The 13,990-nt window shown below is 38.4% G+C and overlaps 1 long non-coding RNA gene across 1 annotated transcript; it reads left to right on the top strand.

Moving 5' to 3' along the window:
• The first annotated feature begins 4,377 nt into the window (after positions 1-4,377).
• On the top strand, positions 4,378-6,085 carry LOC139948420 (uncharacterized). The gene is made up of 3 exons (XR_011787438.1): positions 4,378-4,464; positions 4,926-5,305; positions 5,786-6,085. It is a non-coding gene; the product is annotated as an uncharacterized lncRNA (long non-coding RNA).
• Positions 6,086-13,990: the final 7,905 nt, after the last annotated feature.

The raw sequence follows: 13,990 nt of genomic DNA, 5'->3' as shown, positions 1-13,990 counted from the left end.
ATGGCTTCTAAAACCAAGACGTCTGTCAAGTACTGGTATCTGTAAGGAAAATGGAGAATCCTGTAATGTTGCAACTTCGTAAGCTTGCATTTTAAAATTATCAATATTTGACGGTCCACACCGCCTTCGTGGAGGACGTATGACTAGCGGACACTATAGCTATTTTAACGAAATGTTTTAGCACCATATGAAAACAAATCTTGAAAGCATCCCATTATTTTTTGTTTACCTGTAAACATTAGGTAAAATATAGGATTCGTATTTATATAAAAACCTTATAATGTTGTATTAGTCTTAAGCCTAATTTTTAAGAAGTTCATTTCAATACAAGCCCCTCAAAGAAATAGTTGTTTCCAAAAATGTTGTGGAAGTCTGGAAATTTTTCATAAAATATAATAGAAACAAAATAAAAAACAATAATAATGTGAACGCTTTTTTCAATATTTTATTAATCATTTTTTTTTTCAATGTATACATTGAATCATACAAAGTAAGAACGCTGCATTATTAGTTAATCCTCCTCTCTTTTTCATTTTGTTGGCCCACAAAAGACTGTTCAAGCGTTGACACTTTGTTTTCATCCATCAGAATAATGATGTGCTTTTAAGATATCGAATCGACTGTATAAGTGTTATGCTTGTGCTTACTGCGGCCGATGACGATATTTCAACTTTTGAAGACGGCTGGTCAAAGTTTTCGGAAAGTTGAAGCTCTTAGGTGACACGAGTGAAAATAGCCCCCTGTGTACACGGAAATCGATGAGCCCCAAATGAAAAAAATTATATACTAAGCTACATTCCTCAACAATAGATTCTAAAAATTTGAAGAAATTCCGTCGAGGTTTAAATACTATGAGGATAGGTTCTGTGAAGGGTATAATAGTGGGATCTGTTATTACAGTCAGCGTGCTTGTTGACTATACGCTGTGTTGGCGGTACTTGGAAATCGATGAGCCCCAAACGTTTGAGATGACTTTAACTTTGAATAAGTTGACAATTATACATAGGAAAAATATGGAAAAAATAATATTTATTAAGCTACATTCTTCATTTATAGATTCTAAAACTTTGAAGGAATTCTATTGGGGTTTAAATACTTTGAGGACGGGTTCTGTGAAGGGTATAATAGCGGGGTCTTTTCTTGCAGTCAGCGTGCGTGTTGACTATACGCTGTATTGGCGGTACTGGAAATCGATGAGCCCCAAACGTTTGAGATGACTTTAACTTTGAATAAGTTGACAATTATACATAGGAAAAATATGAAAAAATATTATTTATTAAGCTACATTCTTCATTAATAGATTCTAAAACTTTGAAGAAATTCCGTCGAGGTTTAATTACTATGAGGACGGGTTCTGTGAAGGGTATATTAGTGGGGTCTTTTCATGCAGTCAGCGTGCCTGTTAACTATACGCTGTATTGGCGGTACTAGGAAATCGATGAGCCCCAAACGTTTGAGATGACTTTAACTTTGAATTAGTTGACAACTATACGTAGGAAAAATATGAAAAAATATTAATTATTAAGCTACATTTTTCATTAATAGATTCTAAAACTTTGAAGAAATTCTACCGGGGTTTAAATACGTTGGGGACGGGTTCTGTGAAGGGTATATTAGTTGGGTCTTTTCATGCAGTCAGCGTGCCTGTTAACTATACGCTGTATTGGCGGTACTTGGAAATCGATGAGCCCCAAACGTTTGAGATGACTTTAACTTTGAATAAGTTGACAACTATACATAGGAAAAATATGAAAAAATATTATTTATTAAGCTACATTCTTCATTAATAGATTCTAAAACTTTGAAGAAATTCCGTCGAGGTTTAATTACTATGAGGACGGGTTCTGTGAAGGGTATATTAGTGGGGTCTTTTCATGCAGTCAGCGTGCCTGTTAACTATACGCTGTATTGGCGGTACTAGGAAATCGATGAGCCCCAAACGTTTGAGATGACTTTAACTTTGAATTAGTTGACAACTATACGTAGGAAAAATATGAAAAAATATTAATTATTAAGCTACATTTTTCATTAATAGATTCTAAAACTTTGAAGAAATTCTACCGGGGTTTAAATACGTTGGGGACGGGTTCTGTGAAGGGTATATTAGTTGGGTCTTTTCATGCAGTCAGCGTGCCTGTTAACTATACGCTGTATTGGCGGTACTTGGAAATCGATGAGCCCCAAACGTTTGAGATGACTTTAACTTTGAATAAGTTGACAACTATACATAGGAAAAATATGAAAAAATATTAATTATTAAGCTACATTCTTCATTAATAGATTCTAAAAATTTGAAGAAATTCCGTCGAGGTTTAACTACTATGAGGACGGGTTCTGTGAAGGGTATATTAGTGGGGTCTTTATATGCACTTAGCGTGCGTGTTCATTATACGCTGTGTTGTGTACACGGCCAATCGTGGGAAGTGTAAGGACTGTTGCTGCCAGTTTAGTGTAGCCTTATTACTTCGGATACTAATAGTGTGTACCAATGAACCCCAAACGTTTGAGAATAAGTGTCCACCGCGCGCCAGAGGCAAAGAGGCATGGCGCAGTTTTTTAAAAGAGAAGTCTTACTAACTGATAAAAACTACACATTTTTCTGCAATTTTCATGAAGAATTCGGGGCTGTCATCAGTGTTGATAGAAGTTGGAAGATCTGGAGTTGATAGGTGACTGAAAATAGGTAACACATACCATTTTTAGTTGCACAAGTTTTTACTTCTAAAAGTTCTAACAATCATGCCCACCCAAATAATTAATCTTGTGACCACGTGTAAGAAAAGTCAATAAGCTGCTCACAAAAAGTTGGAAACTTTTTTAAATCAAGTATATTTTTATTATTTATTACTCTCTTTTTATAAGTTATATATCAATGCAAAGCTGAAGTGTTCCTCTTGTGAGCAGTTTAGTTCCCGAAGGTAGTGGCTGTCATGATTTTGTTCCCCTCGCCTCAGTTCAAACATAGTTTATAAAATATTAATAATAGTCTACCCACAGACACTCGATTGAATAAGTCTCCTTGGTGATTTATCTGCGCGAGTAGACATGATTTTTCATGCGTGACCTCGGTTTGAATACTGTTAGTCAAAAGGGCTTCTGAAATTCAATCTTATTCGGCCTCATTTGAAAAGTATTGACAGAAATAATGTAGAAGTGCACTGAAATGAAGAGCATGTTATGTTAGCCCACCTTGTTGAGCTGTTAAAATGGTTAATGGCTCCGCTGTTAATGGCTCCGCTTTTAATCGGTCTCATCACTGTCACCATTACAGCCCACCTTTGATGTCTTAAACGCTAAGTTTTCAAAGGTCGCAAAATGCGTGGTAGTTTGATTGCAAATTTCTCCCATTTAAAAAAGTCCAATACTACTCCAACATACCTCATTTTATTCCTTACATTTGTGGAATATATGACTCATAACAGGGCTTACTAAATGATGACTCTGTCTGTCAAGATGTGATGATTTGAAAATTGGTCCAAAAAACATGTACCACTAGTTGAAAACCGATTCAACACATATACCTTGACTTGGTAAAATTATCAAGCACCAGGCCTCGTTGGTTTTAAACCACTAGTTAAAAACCTCTTCACCACACACACATTGATTCTCTTATTTATGACACACATGTGGTTCACTTTTTGACTTTGTAGGCGCATTATTGCTCAATTTTCTTTTTACTTGTCTTCTTTTGACAAAATCAGTTGGTTTCTTTATGAATAAGATATGATTTATCAATATCTTATTCATAAAACCTGTTTCATTGGGTTTACCACCCATAGGGAAACCTCTGGCCAATTTTTTAATTTTTAATTTACTTGTTTAATAAAGCTTGTGAACCGTTCGATAACTTATTGGCCTTCACGCCTTCTTTATTTTGAAACGTTTGGCCTTAGTGCTCTGACATTCATTTTGTCAACAAGCAAATTATTTAACCATGCACTTATTTATTTTCATGCAGATACATCTTGCCAGAGGGGTCAGCACTAGTCCTAGTCAGCACTGAGAATGGTGAGAAACTGTCTTCACCAACAGCCTGCATTGCATCCCTTCTTGTTGACCCGCACCTTCCTCTATGCCCGGACAGACCCAGCTATGTCAGTATGGAGAGACTATAACTTAAGCAGATACACAAACTGGGTGCTTCTCAATAGCCACAGGTCGACACATGGATTCTTCTGGCTACTACTTCAACTGTTGATCTTATAACAGTTCCACATGGAGTTCTCCATGCGTTCTTCTAAGATCTTTCACACTCAAGCAAGATGTCGTCTCTGAAGGTCAGCTACGCCTCTCCATGGTCTTGCATTCTCTGGCTCTTCAACATCATCAGAGGTTAGCCTCCACTCTAGACGCCAGAACCATGAACCCCATTGAGCATTTATCTACTGGTCATCAGTGTGACTTCCTACCTGACCTCTTGACCTCAAGTGCTGAGCGGACAATCAATGCAGTCTACAAGTACATGTAAGTACAATAAGAATATTACAGGACTTGAGGCATTGCATTGTGAGGTATCAATGTGTGTACCTGGGTAGATTATTTTTAGCACAATTCTGATGCACTTGATCTTCTGAGAATTTGCAGTAAAACAGTAAAAATTTAAAGGAATTCAATGCACTTTTTTGGCATGCACAGTGCATGAGAAAACCCACTCACTAAACTGTAGTCAAATTGGAACACAGTCTCCATTTGAAAAGAAGTCATTTTGATCTCTTAGGCTCATCGGGGAGACTTGTGTTGGGGTCAGTTTTACTTTGCACATGCTCAAAAACCTCAAAGCAAACAATGCAAAATAAAACTCCCTACCTGTCTGCTGAGCCTTGTGTTATAAAGTCCACAACTGCTAAGCTTTGCTTGTGGAAGAGAGTAATGTTCAGGCTTGAATAATCATTTTAACCTTTATCCATAATTTCTCTGAACTTTAGTGAGGCATACCAGCCAGTCAACCAATCATGGGCAGTGAACTCGCAGCCTGAAGGCTAACCCGTTAAGGTCCTTCAGGCCAGGCAGGCCGTCAACAGCAGACTGTAGTCATATGCTCAACTCCAGCAAGCTCGTCGAAGTCGACACCAGTCCATCAGCAATGAACTCACTCACCACAAAACTGATGCTAGTCAACCAGAAGAATGCAGCCAGAGGTCCACCCTGGAGTCGAGTGACCTGTCAACAGATCATCATACAAACCAGGCCAACTAACTATACCAGCCACCAAGCTTACCAGCTAATCAACTAGTCAGTCAATGGATCGTGGCCAAGATGTTTCAGCAGCCAGACAGCGAGCCAACAATTACATCAATTCAACATGGTAAATAATTCACATTTTCACTTTTTATGTAACCATTAACCCTTAGTAAAAGAATTGTTTTACTCGTCTTCTTTTGACAAAATGCTTTAGGTTTTCTATTAGGCCCTATGAATAAGATATGATTTATCAACATCTTATTCAAAAACTGTTTCAATGGGTTTACCACCCGTAGGGAAACCTCTCGCCAATTTTTTGATAACTAAATGACTTGACTAGATACTTGTTGATCTTGATGGCCTTCCCGCCTTCTCTATTTTGAAATGTTTTACATTGGTGCCCTTCTGGTCTTGGTGCCCTCCAAAGTTTAGCCTGCCCGAAGGCCAAAGTGACCTTGCACTTAAAAAATTGTAATTCCAGGCCTGAACTCTACAGCTCCACAGCAGCCTGGGGAAATTTTACAGAATTATTATTGGCTAAGTGACCTGGGCGCTAGAGCAATGATTGGTTAAATAATGTTATCTTTTTTCTTATGTATTTCAGGTAGACATCTCAAGATCGTAGGACTGCATGGATGAACTTCACAGCAACCTGGGATCGCCATCAGCCTGTGGGAAACAGAGCTGACGTCACGTAAAGAGTCTCCATCAGCCTGTGGGAAACAGTCAACATCACGTAAAAATTACCTTTTTAAAAACTTTTTTTAAAGATAAACAGGAATTTACATCACCTGGATTTGATCTTTTTTTGGTTCAAATTCTCAAACAAAATTCTCTCAATTTTTTGCTTTGTTTTTTATTACCAACTTGAACAAAATTCATACAACTTTTTGTAACTTTTTCAAATCCCATATTCTTTTGTAATCATGCCAAAAATTTTCAATCCGAAAAAGGGATGTTTGCGGCCTTCTCAAAAACTTAAACGTTAATTTATAATCAGATCATTTCTACATGATGTAAAGACCGTTCAAATGTTATTACAAATGTGTTATTAATTTTATTAACTGCAAGAACATTCAATGTATACTGATCACCCAAGAGTCAACAAAATAATTACTTTCAAATAGACGTAAACAAAAAGTTCTGAAAACCAAACTGATTTTTGAAAAATTATTAAAAATGAGTCTGTATTTCAAACATTGTGACCCTGTGGTTTGAAGTCAAATTTCTACAAGTTACCCAATTCTACGTCAGTGGTGGTGTTGGTTTTTTTTTTTTTTTTTCAACTTCCAAGAATAATAGTTTTTTTAAATGAGTGTGATTCATTTACATTGAATGTTCTTACAGGCATTGTGTTTAGTTATTGTAAGGGATGGATCCATACTTGTAGATATTCATTTTGGAGCCAACTTAGAAGTTAGAACCCACAAAATAGAAGGCAACACATATTTCTGTCTGAGCCCTTCTTTTGGGGACTTGCTGTTCCAAACCATGTTTTCTTATTAAACTATTAAGACAATCAATCAGACACTGGGTTTCACTCTTACTTAAACAGCCAAGGCTGTAAGGTTAAGGTCAGCCCAAGGCGCAATCCTTGTCCCCTTTCCACTGGGGGTAGCCAGAGGTCTCGCTGACACTGAAACAGTCCAGGCTTGGATGAGGTGGTGGCCAGCACATGACTCAATCCTTGTCCCCTTTCCACTGGGGGTAGCCATAGGTCTCGCTGTCACTGAAACAGTCCAGGCTTGAATGAGGTAGTGGCAAGTACATGACTCAATCCTTGTTCCCTTTCCATTGGGGGTAGCCAGAGGTCTCGCTAACACTGATACAGTCGAGGCTTGAATGAGGTAGTGGTCAGCACTTGACTCAATCCTTGACCCCTTTCCATTGGGGATAGGCCACAGGTCTCGCTGTCACTGAAACAGTCCAGGCTTAAACGAGGTAGTGGCCAGCACATGACTCAATGCTTGTCGCCTTTCCACTGGGGGTAGGCCACAGGTCTCGCTGTCACTGAAACAGTCCAGGCTAGAATGAGGTTGTGGCCAGCACTTGACTCAATCCTTGTTCCCTTTCCACTGGGGGTAGGCAGGCCAGAGGTCTCGCTATAACTGAAACAGTCCAGGCTCGGATGAGGTAGTGGCCAGCACATGACTCAATCCTTGTCCCCTTTCCACTGGGGGTAGGCCTGAGGTCTCGCTATCACAGAAACAGTCTAGGCTTAAATGAGGTAGTGGCCAGCACTTGACTCAATTCTTGTCCCCTTTCCACTGGGGGTAGGCCAGAGGTCTCGCTATCACAGAAACAGTCTAGGCTTAAATGAGGTAGTGGCCAGCACATGACTCTCAATCCTTGTCCCCTTTCCACTGGGGGTAGGCCAGAGGTCTCGCTATCACTGAAACAGTCCAGGCTAGAATGAGGTTGTGGCCAGCACATGACTCAATCCTTGTCCCCTTTCCACTGGGGGTAGGCCAGAGGTCTCGCTAACACTGATACAGTCGAGGCTTGGATGAGGTAGTGGCCAGCACATGACACAATCCTTGTCCCCTTTCCACTGGGGGTAGGTCAGAGGTCTCGCTATCACTGAAACAGTCCAGGCTCGGATGAGGTAGTGGCCAGCACATGACTCAATCCTTGTCCCCTTTCCACTGGGGGTAGGCCTGAGGTCTTGCTATCACCGAAACAGTCAAGGCTTGAATGAGGTAGTGGCCAGCACTTTACTCAATCCTTGTCCCCTTTCCACTGGGGGTAGGCAGGCCAGAGGTCTCGCTATCACTGAAACAGTCCAGGCTTGAATGAGGTAGTGGCCAGCACTTGACTCAATTTTTGTCCCCTTTCCACTGGGGGTAGCCAGAGGTCTCGCTATCACAGAAACAGTCTAGGCTTAAATGAGGTAGTGGCCAGCACATGACTCTCAATCCTTGTCCCCTTTCCACTGGGGGTAGGCCAGAGGTCTCGCTATCACTGAAACAGTCCAGGCTAGAATGAGGTTGTGGCCAGCACATGACTCAATCCTTGTCCCCTTTCCACTGGGGGTAGGCCAGAGGTCTCGCTAACACTGATACAGTCAAGGCTTGGATGAGGTAGTGGCCAGCACATGACACAATCCTTGTCCCCTTTCCATTGGGGGTGTAGCCAGAGGTCTCGCTATCACTGAAACAGTTGAGGCTCGGATGAGGTAGTGGCCAGCACATGACTCAATCCTTGTCCCCTTTCCACTGGGGGTAGCCAGAGGTCTCGCTATCACTGCAACAGTCGAGGCTTAAATGAGGTAGTGGTCAGCACATGACACAATCCTTGTCCCCTTTCCACTGGGGGTAGGCCAGAGGTCTCGCAATCACTGAAACAGTCCAGGCTTGAATGAGGTAGTGGCCAGCACATGACTCAATCCTTGTCCCCTTTCCACTGGGGGTAGGCAGAGGTCTCGCTATCACTGCAACAGTCAGACTTGAATGAGGTAGTGGCCAGCACATGACTCAATCCTTGTCCCCTTTCCACTGGGGGTAGGCAGAGGTCTCGCTATCACTGCAACAGTCAGACTTGAATGAGGTAGTGGCAAGCAGTCCAAGCACTTGACTCAATTATTTACCCCTTTCAACTGGGGGTAGGGGTTTCACAGCCCTTGTTATACATAAACCATCCAAGACTCAATCCTTGTCCCCTTTCCACTCGGGGAGAAGCTAGAGATCTTGCCTAACGCTGAAACAGCCAAGGCTTCAAGATGGCATGCCAACACCCGACTCAATCCATGTACCCTTTCCAATAGGGGCTAGGCAAGGGTTCACAAACTTTGTAAAACAATACTGGTGTCCAGCAGACCTGGCAGTCACTTACTCTTTATTCCACAATCCTTTTGAGTAGTGATGCCTCACAAAAACTTGCATGGCATTTGTGGCATCTGTAAAACTAACATGGCTTCTATTTGCAATTTGGAAATAAAAAAAACACAGTTTCTCCATGATTGGATCTATCCCAAATTTTGTTTTAAGAAATGGTTCAGGATTTCATATCAGACTAAATCTTCACAAGGGGTTTGTTGTATTTCTCATAAAGAAAGATTTTCTAATGTAATCAACTCTTGAAATTCTTTTCACAAAATAACCAAATTAAGAAATCATTACCTGATTCCAAACTGGTTGAAATCCACATTTGATTTTTATTTATTTTTAAAAGGTCATCAAATATTTTTTAATTCACTTTTTACTGAAATCTTATGAAATTTGTAGGGGTACTCGCGGGCATCTTGAAAAGTTATGGGGTTTTTTCCAAAACGTGCATCAATACAAAAAAAAATAACACAAAAACTGTGTTAGTCTTTTATCATGACATTTGAAAATATCCTTGGGTTTGGTTTTTTTGCAGCAATCCAGAAAATTTATATTTTTGTTTCAAGCCAAAGATTGATCCTGAACCATTTCTTGAACTAAATTATATTATTATTGTTAATGATGTTACATTGAATTTAAATTTTTCAAATCAACATGTGAGTCACTCTGGACAAAGATATCATAGTCCAAGTTCTTCATGTTCAAAAAATAAATTATTTTAGTGAGCTTTTAGTTGGCAGAAACTTTCTTGTTGACAAAATTAATTAACTCTCTCCAAGTCAAGAGTATCTTTTAAAGAAAACCTGTGAAAACTTCAGGTTACTGGTCTCTGCAGCCTGTTTACACTTAATGGTAAAGACACGTCAAAAAACATCCATAGTTTGCGCACATAAGAATCAATTCTTTTATTGGTTGTTTTTCCTTCTTTTATTCAAAAACTCTGTAAAAAGCAATATATAAAATAAATATAATGATAAAACAAAAGCAATGCACTAATTTTTTTCGTGTCAGTATTGAGATTAGTGGCTCCTGAAGTCATTGATTTCTTTATGGAATTGCCTGATTCTTCTAGAAAATTCATCATTTGCCCTTTTTTATATTAACAAAATTTCAACGATATTCAATTTTCCAAATGATTTTATCTTTATTGTTCTATTTAATTAATGCCTCCTGAAGTTGTTAATTGAATATTTTTGTTCATCAGTTTCAAAAAACAAATTTATACAAAGACCAATTTTACTCAAGCTTCATTCATTCAATGTTTTTGATCAATGTTTTTTTTTTTCCAGTTTTTTTTTTAAATGTTTACCATAAGTTTAAATAGGCACTGAGACATACATAGGAGTGACTCACATGTTGATTTGTTTGTCATTTATGTAAATATGTTTCAATTGTATAAATCACACAATTGTCAAAAAAAAAAGGCATTTTTATAAAAAAAAAAGTACCACTGAACTGTAGAAGCAGCAGAGTTGTGCAAACGTGTGTGCCGGTTGGTGTGGCCTACTACTATCTGGAATGTGTGGCGACCTAATGATCCAAGAGTTAATGGTTGGGTAAGCATTTTATTAAGTGAAATCTTGTTGATGTGGCGCTGGTAGTCTGTCTTACCGGTGTCCTACCTTACATGATTGACAAACTAATTTCAACTTTCCGATCTCTAACGAAAAACAAAACCTAAGAAAGAAAGGATTCGGTTGCCTGTTGAAGTCTTTGGGGGCCTGTATCGAAAGTGTCAAGGACTGAGGACCATTGCACTTTTTTTTCACATTTTTTACCTGATCATTTTGTTATCCTAAGTTGGTACCCGTCTCTCTGTACTGTTCCTGTGTAAACGGGTCTACTTTTTGAGCAACTTTTCTACACCGGACATCCTCTTCCGATCTGAAGGAGCCTCTGAACTTGACGGATGACGGAGACTTCTACCCAGATGTTGGTGCGAGGGTCGGAGAAACGAGATTCTGAACATGGCTATTCACATTTCACTCAGGTACTCAGGCTTTTACATTGGTTTCACTTGTGTTAAGAAATTTTGACTGTATCAAAAGGAGATATCAAAGATGACATTGGGATTGTGTAGGAAGTAAAGAGGGTCCTAGTTGTAGAAGAAAAAACGTCACTTTTTAGAAAGCTGCTGTTATGCATTATGTACTTATATTTAGTACTCAGGCACAGTAGGTTGTGTTAACTCCTTCAGGAGTTAGAATCGTTAACAGTGGTTAGATAGCCTAGCTAGGGTCCTAGTTGTAGACGTATTAATGTCAGTGATACACATGCAGTTGCTGTTGTGCATTATGTACATGCTAGTTAGAACCCCTGTTCTGCTTAACTGGTTGGCGTTATTCAGTCTATGATGCTAAACTATTGACCTATTTAAGTGACCGATCATAAGGTCATTTGTGATGGGTCTGAGTGGACATGTACAGATTGTACATAGTAGGTAATGTTAACGACAATCACTTTAGGAAATGATGTAAATGATACTGGCCAGTAGACATTGGCCTTTAACTTAAAAGTCACAAATCCTGCTTTTGAGCATGATTAGCAAAACAACACAAAAGTTCAATAGGTTCAATAGGTTTTAGTTAACTAGTTAACCCTTTCACTGCTAAACCATTGGACGTCTATAAGTGACCAAGACATTAGGTCATCTTGCATTAGGACATCTTAAAGGAGTCAGGCTTTACAAATCTTGCCGTTGTGCATGATTTGTATAAACATATTTTTAGTACTAAACCACAGTAGATTTAATTAACTACATGTACCTAACATGTACTTCACTTAGTTAAAATTCAATAGGTGTTAGGTTAACCATCTTACTCAGCTCTGCTACATGTTCTAAAAGGAGTCAGGTGTCTAAATGATGACTAGTTTAGGAAGTAATGTATGATGCAAACAATCGAACGACATTGCCCCTTATGATTAAAGTCACAAATTCTCTATCATTGGCCACTAGAAAATGTAGATCAAGGGCTTCATAACAAAATCAGTAGTTTCCTGCATGACCAAGTACATGTAGTTATAGATTTGGTTTATTGATAAACACTGTTAGAATTGTTTCAGCGTCACAGTTAGAATCTTTGTTTCAGACGTTAACATTAGACTTGTTTCAGCGTCCCATTTTTCAGAACCTTAGTTTTCAGAAGTTAATATTAGACTTGTTTAACCGTCACAGTAAGAATCTTAGTTTTTCAGCCGTTAACATTAGGTTTGTTTTAGCGTCACAGTTAGTATCCAAGTTTTCAGAATTTACATTAGGGCTAGACTTGTTTCAGCGTCACAGATAGAATCTTTGTTTCAGACGTTGACATTAGACTTGTTTCAGCATCCCATTTTTCAGAATCTTAGTTTCAGAAGTTAACATTAGACTTGTTTAACCGTCACAGTAAGAATCTTAATTTTCAGACAATAACATTAGACTTAATTTTGTGCAAAAATAAGTCCTACAAAATTTCGGAGATCAAATGTTAGAGGTAATATTATGCATGGATTAGTAGGCAGATTTATCAGAACTTTATCATTAAGTCGTAATTACGTAGGTTTCGGAACTTTGTTGTAGTTAGTAGAGTTAGGCATTTTTAGGCTCTTAATAGGCTTGGTTTATAGAAACAGGTGTTAGGTTGTCTAGTTATTCTTCATAAACCCAATGTCATCTACAATATCTCCTGTAATGAAACTTATCGCAATCAAGATGCTAATCTGAATGACATGTATAACCACACTTACAAGTTTGACTTAAAATTTGTGCAAAATTTGTGCATGTTGTTTGTACACATGTACATGGACAATGTGACAACATTTTAACAAATTCAAAACCCATTTTGATGTGAATCAAAATTTATGTGAAGTGTGGTACATGTAATACTTAACTCAAGTGAAACCAATACATTCCTGAGTATGCTGTTATCATTGAAAAGAACAAGCAGATTTTGTTCCTTTTTTGGGGGGTGGGGGGGGTGCTCAATGCAAAAAATCACAAAATTTGTAAAGTTCAGCCACCATGTTGGAATCTTGTTTCTCTGATCAGCACATCATCATCTGGGTTGAAGTCTTCGTTATTCTGATGGTACAGGACTTAATCGGTGAGGGAGTGGAAGCGTCCTTTTACACTCCAACCAAAATTCAAACTTTACTCCAAGAACTTAGCGACGTGTTTGCCCGAACAGGGGGAGACGTCCGATGGTACACTTGATACAGATTCATCAAACATTTTAACGGGCAACTAAGAATCCTTTCCGACTTTTGTTTTGGATTTTAAAACAAAATTTGCAATTAATTTTTGGCTTCGGACTTAAACAAAAAAAAATCTTTTTAGTTTGTCAATCATGTAAGACAGGACTTCGGTCAAACATACTATCAATGAAACATTAACTTGATTTAACTTAATAAAATGCTTTCCTTCCATTAATACTTAGATCATTAAGTCGCTTCACTTTCTAGATAGTAGTTGGCCACACCGACCGGCACACACGTTTGCGCAACTCTGCTGCTTCTACAGTTCAGTGGTGCTTTTTTTTTATAAAAATGCCTTAAAAATAACTCTTTTTATATAGACTAAGTCAGCCAAATAAATTTTTCGTTCCGTTGTACAATTCGAAATTAACTGCGTGAAATTATTGGCCCTACCCCCCCTTAGTGATATCCCAACATTTTAGATAGGGGGTTAACCAAGGTTATTTTGTCAAAATGGAAATAAAAAGGGACTGCATTTTAGACTTATATATAGAGAAGAAGTTTACTGTTTGTTGTATTGAACTTAACTATATAAAGCCTTTTTAGATTTCACCCTAAACATACCACTCTTTTTTTGTCAATTATGTACAGGCTTATAATAGTACAGATCAATACTCTAAACATTAGACTTTATCTCAGTCTTTATGCAATGCAGCCCCTTATAGTTTAAAGCTGTCAAATTATTGCTCTACCACTGTGACCTTTTTTTTTGTACTGTGTTGATGTTTTTTAAAACAACATGGAGTAAATGA

The sequence above is a fragment of the Asterias amurensis genome, chromosome 15 (genome assembly GCF_032118995.1).
Source record: "Asterias amurensis chromosome 15, ASM3211899v1".
Taxonomy (NCBI): Eukaryota; Metazoa; Echinodermata; class Asteroidea; order Forcipulatida; family Asteriidae; genus Asterias; species Asterias amurensis.
Note: the sequence above shows the minus strand (reverse complement) of the source record. Positions and strands in the feature narration are given on the sequence as shown.